This window comes from Mytilus galloprovincialis, chromosome 4 (assembly GCF_965363235.1).
Source record: "Mytilus galloprovincialis chromosome 4, xbMytGall1.hap1.1, whole genome shotgun sequence".
NCBI classification, from domain to species: domain Eukaryota; kingdom Metazoa; phylum Mollusca; class Bivalvia; order Mytilida; family Mytilidae; genus Mytilus; species Mytilus galloprovincialis.
The window spans coordinates 4,788,088-4,798,733 of record NC_134841.1 but is presented as its reverse complement, the minus strand read 5'-3'; positions in this window follow the sequence as shown (position 1 = coordinate 4,798,733).

Sequence of the window (10,646 nt, the reverse complement as noted above, 5' to 3'; positions counted from 1 at the left end):
TGACAAAAAACAAAATTAGGGTAACAAACTAAAACTGTGGGAAGCGCATAAATATAAGAGGAGAACAACGACACAACACTACAATGTAACTAACACACACAGAAACGGACCAAGCATCAGACAAAATCCCACGAGAATAACAAAACCAAGTACATTAATTTGGGATAGACAAGTACCGTGACACGTCTTATCGCAATGTCAATTTACACTCAAAAATAAGAGAAAACAAACGACGCAACGTTAAATTGTAACACACACAGAAACGAACTATAATATAACAATGGCCATATTCCTGACTTGGTACAGGACATTTTTAAAGGAAAAAATGGTGGGTTGAACCTGGTTTTGTGGCATGCCAAACCTCGCACTTTAATGGCAATGTTAAATATAACATAGAAATGACAACATAATATTACAGGACTATAATACAAATAAATAGGAAAACGTATTAGACAAAGAAACACATGATTAATGAATAACAAAAAGCATCAGGTTTAAAATCTAATACGCCAAAAACGCGTCTCGTCCACACAAGACTTACCAGTTACGTCCAGATATAAAAGATCGAAAGCGAAAAAAAGTACAAAGTTGCACAGCACTGAAGATCAAAAGTTGAAAAAGGTTGTGTCAAATACGGCTAAGTTGTTATGCTTGGGATAAGAATATCCTTATTTTTTAGAACAATTAATGCTATTGCAAACAGTAAATTTTATCAAATGAATATAACAGATATACATAATGAAACTGAAGTATTAACTCATTACATAAAACAAACACGAATACATAATGAATGACCAACACAGAATAGACACACCCGATTTAGTCCAGGCCTCAACGCAGTAAATTATGAAAATGACGTCACATACCATGGTGAAAAGGCATTAAAAATTACGTCACGTACACAGAACGTACATTAGGAATTATTTGTTTTTCAGTAGATTGAGTAGTTTAGAACAAGTCAAAGCCGCAGTATTTGAGAACACCTTGACATTCTAAAAAGGTCAAATTCTATTTCCATGTTTTTTTCTCTTTCTTTTTGATCACTTTTTATTAGCTCACCTGGCCGAAAGGCCAAGTGAGCTTTTCTCATCACTTGGCGTCCGGCGTCCGTCGTCCGTCGTCGTCCTGCGTTAACTTTTACAAAAATCTTCTCCTCTGAAACTACTGGGCCAAATTTAACCAAACTTGGCCACAATCATCATTGGGGTATCTAGTTTAAAAAATTTGTCCGGTGACCCGGCCAACCAACAAAGATGGCCGCCATGGCTAAAAATAGAACATAGGGATAAATGCAGTTTTTGGCTTATAACTCAAAAACAAAAGCATTTAGAGCAAATCTGACAGAATAATATTGTTCATCAGGTCAAGATCTATCTGCCCTGAAATTTTCTGATGAATCGGACATTTCGTTGTTGGGTTGCTGCCCCTGAAATGGTAATTTTAAGGAAATTTTGCTGTTTTTGGTTATTATCTTGAATATTATTATAGATAGAGATAAACTGTAAACAGCAATAATGTTCAGCAAAGTAAGATCTACAAATAAGTCAACATGACCAAAATGGTCAGTTGACCACTTTAGGAGTTATTGCCCTTTATAGTCAATTTTTAACCATTTTTCGTAATTCTTAGTAATCTTTTAGAAAAGTCTTCTCCTCTGAAACTACTGGGCCAAATTTAACCAAACTTGGCCATAATCATCATTGGGGTATCTAGTTTAAAAATGTGTCCAGTGACCCGGCCAACCAACCAAGATGGCCGCCATGGCTAAAAATAGAACATGGGGGTAAAATGCAGTTTTTGGCTTATAACTTAAAAACCAAAGCATTTAGAGCAAATCTGACAGGAAGTAAAATTGTTGATCAGGTCGCGATCTATCTGCCCTGGAATTTTCAGATGAATAGGATAATCGGTTGTTAGGTTGCTGCCCCTGAATTGGTAATTTTGAGGAAATTTTGCTGTTTTTTTGTTATTATCTTGAATATTATTATAGATAAACTGTAAACAGCAATCATGTACAGCAAAGTAAGAACTAAAAATAAGTCAGTATGACCAAAATAGTCAATTGACCCCCTAAGGAGTTATTGCCCTTCATAGTCAATTTTTAACAATTTTCTTAAAATTTGAAGATTTTCAATAACATTTTCCACAGCAAGTACTGTTATAGATAGAGATAATTGTAAGCAGCAAGAATGTTTAGTAAAGTAAGATCTACAAACACATCACCATCACCAAAACACAACTTTGTCATGAATCCATCTGTGTCCATTGTTTAATATTCACATAGACCAAGGTGAGCGACACAGGCTCTTTAGAGCCTCTAGTTTAGTATTTGTTTTATAAAGTCTGCTTAATAATCGTTATATAATATTTAATATAATAGGTATAGGAAGATGGGGTTTGAGTGCCAATGAGACAACTCTCCATCCACATAACAATTTATAAAAGTAAACCATTATAGGTCAAGGTACGGCCTTTACACGGAGCCTTTGCTCACACCGAACAACTACCTATAAAGGGCCCCAAAATTATAAGTGTATCACCAATCAAACGTTCATTCGTTCTTTGAAATTTTGTTGCAAAATCCTGCAATAAAATTTTAACAAATATTTTAGATCATTAATTACTCTTTGTAATATTTCATGCATAGTTTTATATTGATATAGATATGTATGTAATAGTCTCTCATAGTTCTTTTAAGAATGGCATATACATAAATTTTACTTCTTTTTATATATCGATACACAAGGATGTGATATGAGTGCCAAGAGAAAACTCTTGCATACAAGTCAAAGTTTGTAAAAGTAACCCATTATAGGTCAAAGTAGGTCTTCAACACGGAGCCTTGACTCACAGTCAACCGCAAGCTATAATGGGCCCCAAAAATGACATGTAAATGGGAAAAACAAACGGTCTTATAAATATAAAAAACGAGAAACACTTAAGAACCATATCATCAAACGACAACTACTGAACATCAGATTCCTGACTTAGGATAGCTGCAAACAAAAATGCAGCGGGTTTAAACGTTTTGATAGGTACCAAACTTTGCCCTGATCTGATACAATCTGTTTTCTTGATATGTATCGTATTTTAAATGTATGTTGTATGTGGCGAGACTTTAATAGACTATTGAATCTGAATCCTCTATTGATCTATTTTCTAATTTGAAATGTTAAACGCATACTTTACAAATAAAAAGACAGTCTTTGACACATTCCCCATTTCCTTTCTCAATTTTATTTAATTTAGTGTTTATATATGGACTATATTCCCTTACTTCGACAAATAAACCTTTATTTGATCAGAAAGTTAAACATCATTGATTTCTTTAGACGTTTATTAACTAGCACAAAATAACGAAAGTTTTCTTTCAAATATGACAAATAGTGTTGTATAAATAGGAAAAATATATGTTTGAGGCTTCTAACCCGTGACAGACGGATGACCGAGATACAGTACAGCACCAGCTGCTGGTTTCTTGGTCACATAAGGTATAGATTTGTTTCTGAGAGGTTGAACATCATCACATGTAGTATTAGTATTCGTTGAACTCATAACTCCTAGTTTTGACTTCAATTGCTAGAATGTTGACTTACTAAATCCAACTTTGAAGGCATTACTAGAAGTTCAGAATATATAAGTATTGGTCAATAGTTCAACCAATGCTAAACTTAAATTCTTTGGCACAATGTTTAAGATGTGAATTTGTAAAAACAAATGTACATGTTCAATCATCACTGCCGTCATTCGGTATAATTATGATAAAAAAAGTTATAGAAGCCGAGCAATATATTCTTGTCTTTCGATTTTGCTAATGTGCTTTGTCTTTATGCATTTTTGTGTTTCTTTGTAACATATGACGTGGATCTGTACTTATACATCCCGTCATTGTGTTATTGTGCTATGGTAAAAATTTTGCTATGGTAAATTTTTGTATCCCTGTCTTATTTTTGCCAATATTCTTGTCAAATGCCTTTTTTGTAACATATTTGTTTGTTTTTATATTGATTAAGATTACAACACAATGTTGACTTATTTACCCCTTTTTGACATTTTTACCTGTAATGTCTGTTTGTTTTGTTCACACAACGCTGTCAATATAATAGAATTGTGTGCGACTGTCGTACCAGTGAGAGGTTTAGCTAGCTATAACACCAAGTAAGAAAATGCTTGTAGCAAGTCAGAGAATATGACAGTTTTTATGCATTCGTTTAATATGTTTGAGCTTTTGATTTTGCTATTTGACTACGGCCTTTCCGTTTTGAGTTTTCCTTGGAGTTTGGTATTTTTGTTATTTTACTTTTTTTAATCTATTTTTGTTTTGCCATTCATTCTTTTCTTAAATGAATAACCAGTATAAAAAAGTCATTTGGACTGGCCTAATTATCCCCCTCAATTTAAACCCTGGAAATCAATTAACTACAGTGAGTTAATAAACTCATCATAGATACCAGGATTGAAATTTTATATTTACGCCAGACGTGCGTTTCGTCTACAAAAGACTCATCAGTGACGCTCGAATCAAAAATTGTTAAAAAGGCCAAATAAAGTACGAAGTTTAATAGCATTGAGGACCAAAAATTCCTAAATTTTTGTGCCAAATGAAGCAAAGGTAATCAAACAGCTTTTATCTGAACAACAAAAGCAAGACCATTGTAACTTTTGAAATTACTCGTAGATTGAAGTCAGTCAATTCTGTTCCGCTAGTAACATTCGAGTGTTACTGCTTTTAAAACCCGTGGATGAAACATCGTCTGCAATAGGGCGGAATCGATAGTAATTATTGCTTGATTAACCCTTGACCTTCCCAAATGAGACGAAAAATCGGTGAATGAAAATTACAAATAATACAAACATTAAAGATACTTATAGACTAGACTGATTCGAAGGAAACAAAAAAGACATTAAACCAATAAAAAAGCACAAATACCACACTGTACGCTCAACACTTAGCAGCAAAACCCACACGGATCTACAATTACATTATATGTGCAACATAGTTTAGCGTTCCATAGTATGGCATGTGTCGTTAAAAGCGTAAAATGGTGCAATTTTATAAATACAAACAAAGGATAAAACTAAAGGAAAGGGTAAAAAAAAGTTGAGCTGAAGAAAGATTAGCAAATATCATGGCGAAATAGACAAAGACTGCAAAACACGAGACGAAACAACTCCGACTCAAACTAGCTTTCATTTACTGCGAGTAATGTAAGATCGCTTCTTTGTGTCGCTACTGTGTGTTTTTTAGTTATTCGTTTTCTTTTTATCGATCTAATAGCTTTAGCCCTTTTTAACTTATGTGTAAATTTTGTAGTTATGTTTTGCCGTAACACCACTATCCCAGTTTATAGGGAGGTTTTGGTGCTAGCAAATATGTTTAACGCCGCAACATTCTATATGTGCCTGTCCCTAGTCAGCATCCTGTAATTGTTCATTTGTTGTTTTGTTCATGTATAGAGCCGTTGCTTTTGTATTTCAAATTGTTTTACATTTTGTTATGTCGGGGCCTTTTAAGGATGTTCGCTGCTCAGTTTCAAAATAAATAACTTTTCATAAAACTAGTATATATTGATAGGGAATAAATTAAAGAATAAAAAAAAGCAAAAAAATATAGGGGTCAATGTGCTTGTTTTCGAGATATTAGCCATTGGAGTTTTGGCGGGACAATGTTCTCTCTTGATTTTTCATAGCTTTATCGTTGACCAGTTAAAGTTCTCAAATACTATTAAAAAATAAATAAAATTTTATAAAACTTTTACAAATGACTTATAATTATACATGTAACAGATTTATAAAAAGAAAAATGGGGGTTTATGGGCAATTTTTTTAAGGCATTCAAATGGATAAAACCAGAGGATTCCGAAAATCTGACAAAAACTCCAAATAAAATTGAGAATGGGAATGGGGAATGTGTCAAAGAGACAACAACCCGACCAAATAAAAAACAACAGCAGAGGGTCACCAACAGGTCTTCAATGTAGCGAGAAATTCCCGCACCCGGAGGCGTCCTTCAGCTGGCCCCTAAACAAATATATACTAGTCCAGTGATAATGAACGCCATACCAATTTCCAAATTGTACACAAGAAACTAAAATTAAAATAATACAAGACTAACAAAGGCCAGAGGCTCCTGACTTGGGACAGGCGCAAAAATGCGGCGGGGTTAAACATGTTTGTGAGATCGCAACCCTCCCCCTATACCTCTAACCAATGTAGTAAAGTAAACGCATAACAATACGCACATTAAAATTCAGTTCAAGAGAAATCCGAGTCTGATGTCAGAAGATGTAACCAAAGAAAATAAACAAAATGACAATAATACATAAATAACAACAGACTACTAGCAGTTAACTGACATGCCAGCTCCAGACTTCAATTAAACTGACTGAAAGATTATGATTTCATCATATGAACATCAGGCACAATCCTTCCCGTTAGGGGTTTAGTATCATACCATCATAACATATATGAGAAGAACATAACCCGTGTCATGCCAACAACTGTTTTTAGAATAAATGTGTTTAGTTCCGATGCAAAGACCTTATCAGTGACTCAATATTAACGCCAAAATATGCAATCTTTAATGACTTGACAACAGTATCGTAATTATATCCCTTCTTAATAAGTCTATTCAAAGGTTTTGTAAGTTTCTGAGGTGAATACTGACACCTTTGTGCTTTATAAAGAATATTACCATAAAAAATTGGATGTGAAATACCTGAACGTATTAGAAGTCTGCATGTTGAGCTATATTTACGAATGATGTCTTTATACCGATGATAAAATTTAGTAAATGTTTTGACTAGTTTGTGATATCGAAAACCCTGGTGTAATAATTTTTCAGTAATACATAAATTTCTCTCGTTAAAATCGAAAACATTGTTACATACACGAGCGAATCGTACAAGTTGAGATATATAAACACCGTAAGATGGTGACAAGGGAACGTCACCATCTAAAAACGGATAATTAACGATAGGAAATGAAAAATTATCCATTTTATCATAAATTTTAGTATTCAGCTTTCCATTAGTGATATAGATATCAAGATCGAGAAAAGGGCAGTGGTCATTGTTAGTATTAGCTTTATTTAAAGTAAGTTCAACAGGATAAATTTCATTAATATACATACTGAAGTCGTCATTATTGAGAGTCAAAATATCATCCAAATATCTAAAAGTATTATTAAATTTGTTTATCAGATGTTGTTTCGATGGGTCTTTGCTTATTTTTGTCATAAATTGTAACTCATAACAATACAAAAACAGGTCCGCAATAAGTGGCGCACAGTTAGTCCCCATTGGAATTCTGATAATCTGACGATATACGGAATCTCCAAAGCGAACAAAAATGTTATCTAGTAAAATTTCAAGGGCATATATAGTATCAAAGCATGTCCAATTAACATAGTTTTTTTGTTTATTGCTACTAAAAAATGACCTAAAAGAGTTTGAACATATATATTCACATTCTGATTTTTTGAATGCCCATTTAATTAGGTGTGTGAATTTTTTCTTAATGAAAATGTGAGGCAATGTGGTATACAGGGTAGAAAAATGACCCTGTATACCACATTCAAAACATGTATACTGTATTCCAAAACATGACAAGCAGACATCCTTAAACTTTCTTTGCATTATGGGTTTTTATAATATATCATTGTTGAAGGCAGTACGGCTATCCATAGTTACTAGCATCTTCGTCAATTAGTCACTGGTTATCGTTATCTCATTAGCAATTATACCACAACTTCTAATTTAATAAAGAATATCTCAGAGTTAAACTTAGTTGGACTGGAAAACAGCTGCTTTTCTAGTTGCATCCTTTGTTATTCCCATTGCAATAAAAGATAATTGTATGGTTATAGTAGCGTGCTAGCTAATATAAACATATTTATAGTAAAATACGATTGTAGTTTGGTCGTATTTTTTTTTATCCTTTTAGTGTTGATATTTAACTGTGTCAATAACAATAATTTTGAAATGTTAATATTGTATATTAGATACATGTGTACCTCTGGTGGTATTGCCCGTTACATCTCATTACGGGTATTTAAAAGGTTTATCAGAATTAAATCGAATGCATGTAATTTCTAAAACCGTTTAAATGTTTTATTGAAACTTTAAAAAGTCAGAACCAAGATGAAATGTTTCATCCACAAATTTAGCCATCTCAACACAGTTTTTAACGTTAATACTTACCTTCTGACGCACAAATTATAAGGACATATAATCCGATGAAATTGTTGTAAATCATTGTAATATAAGGTGAACTAACAGTTCTGTCTAATTTGGAATCCACAGAAACACGGAAGGATAAATTAAATTACTTCAATTGTTAAACAAGTCAATAAACGTATAGAGTTTTATTCGAATTCTGTTAAACCTTTCTGCAACTCAAGGTGAATCTACATCGAATTATTAGACCTTAATGCAACTCGAAGTGAATCTACATCGAGTTGTGTTACGTATTTCTCATTACTTTTCATCGAGAAAACTGCGAGTATATATATGAGTCCTGTAATTACGTTAGAATTGATGATATCAACTTAGAATAACATGCAGAACTATGATTTGGAGAGCAGATAAGTTTACAATTTCTAACATTTTCAGGTAATAATTAGGGGCCAGTTGAAGGACGCCTCCGGGTGCGGGAATTTCTCGCTACATTGAAGACCTGTTGGTGACCTTCTACTGTTGTTTTTTTTTCTATGGTCGGGTTGTTGTCTCTTTGGCACATTTCCCATTTCCATTCTCAATTTTAATTTCCATAAATATGTGATTCCACAAAAGTGCGTCTATTCGGTATCATTGGATGAAAGCAAGATAACTAAATACAAAGGGTTTCTAAAATAATTAAAGACTTTTAATTGACTTTTAAAATGTCAATACATTAGTATTTGTACTGCAATAATGTTATTGGACTATGTTATTTCTTTGTATAAATAAAAGGAGATCTTGGTTTATATGTCAATGAAACAGCAACTCTTTGATAAGGTTAACCAAAAGACACCGAGTGTATTTACTGTAGAAGTGCAATTATTTCAAAAGAAACAAGAGACAGTACCTGGTTTATATTTAAACAATGTCGTAATTACACTATCTTTACCTTGTTCTACATGATGCCAAAATTTATCATCAGAAGTAATTAAAATGTACCTGGATGCTTTTGAAAACATTTAATCATTTTTTATATTGAAGAAAGAACGGAAATGGTACAAGGAATTTTTCAATACATACACAGAACGTACATTAAGAATTATTTGTTTTTCAGTAGGATAAATAGTTTAGAACAAGTTAAAGCCGTTGTATTTGAGAACTACTCAACATTCTAAAAAGGGTATTCTAAATTCTATTAACATTTTTTTCTCATTCTTTTTATCACTTTTTTTTATTTGTTTAATAAGTCTGTTTAGTCGTTATATAATAATTAAAATAAAAACATGTATTGGTATACACAGCTACTTTTGCATAGGTACTATTTCTGTACCAAAAATCTGTAGTACTGGAAATCTACTTTTAATATTCAGTACTATTTTGTTACTTTAAAATTATTGTAATATTTAGGTACCTGTATTTTACAGTACTTGATTTGTACGTGAAATTTAAGTGCTACACATTTTTTGTTGCATGGTTACATTTTCAGCATTTTGAAAGTTTGTCTTCTTCAAATCTCATAAAGTTATGATGTTCAAACATGGAATACGATGATCATTTTTGGTATTATTTTTGTACCAATATTTTAAGTACAAATCAAGTACTGGAAAAAACAAGAACCTAAATATTACAATAATTCTAAAGTAAAGAAATAGTACTAAATATTAAAAGTAAATTTCCAGTTCTACAGATTTTAAGTACAGAAATAGTACAGAAATAGTACCTATGCAAAAGTAGCTGTGTAGCAAAAAAAAAGATTTAAGCTAACCAAAATGCAAATCTATATATAGCAAATTTATTTAGATATACATAGGGAGACATAATGTTTGTCATATGCGCCTTTCGCTTGTTTCTTTCTATATCATTTTTCATCTGATTGAATTCATATGGTTTCTTATTTCAGTCAGTAGAATTTCACTCCCTAAAATTAATACTGAAAATTAACAAATTCAGCAGACCTTCTTGGACCATGTGACATGTTTAAGTGTAAAAACCATGTTTGATTTGACCTGTCAGTCTGTCTGTTCTAAACATAAGTGGAGCAAGTCGTTTTAATGTCTAGGTGTGTGAAAGTTTTAGTTATTCCATAAAAAATAGTTTTGGACAAGTTGCTTAGTCTTGAGTTTTCTATGTTGTGTATTATGTACAATCATTTGTCTGTTTATATTTTTTCTTCTTTAGCCATGTTGTCAGTTTATTTTCGATCTATGAGTTTGAATGTCCCATTGGTATCTTTCGCCTTTCTTTTGTCACAGTTTCTGAGGAATAATGACGTTTCAAATTTGTCAGGGTAAATCCTAAAGGAAATGTGGGTGCCTATGATAACCAATGACTACAATTCCGAACCACACCACTCCTGGACTAAATTAAAACTGAATTGGTTCCCGAAGTGGGGATTAATCTAACTTTAAATATCTATCAAATATATTATATAAGTATAGATTAGATTTAAAGAATGAAGAGGGATACTAATGGGTCAAGCACACCAGT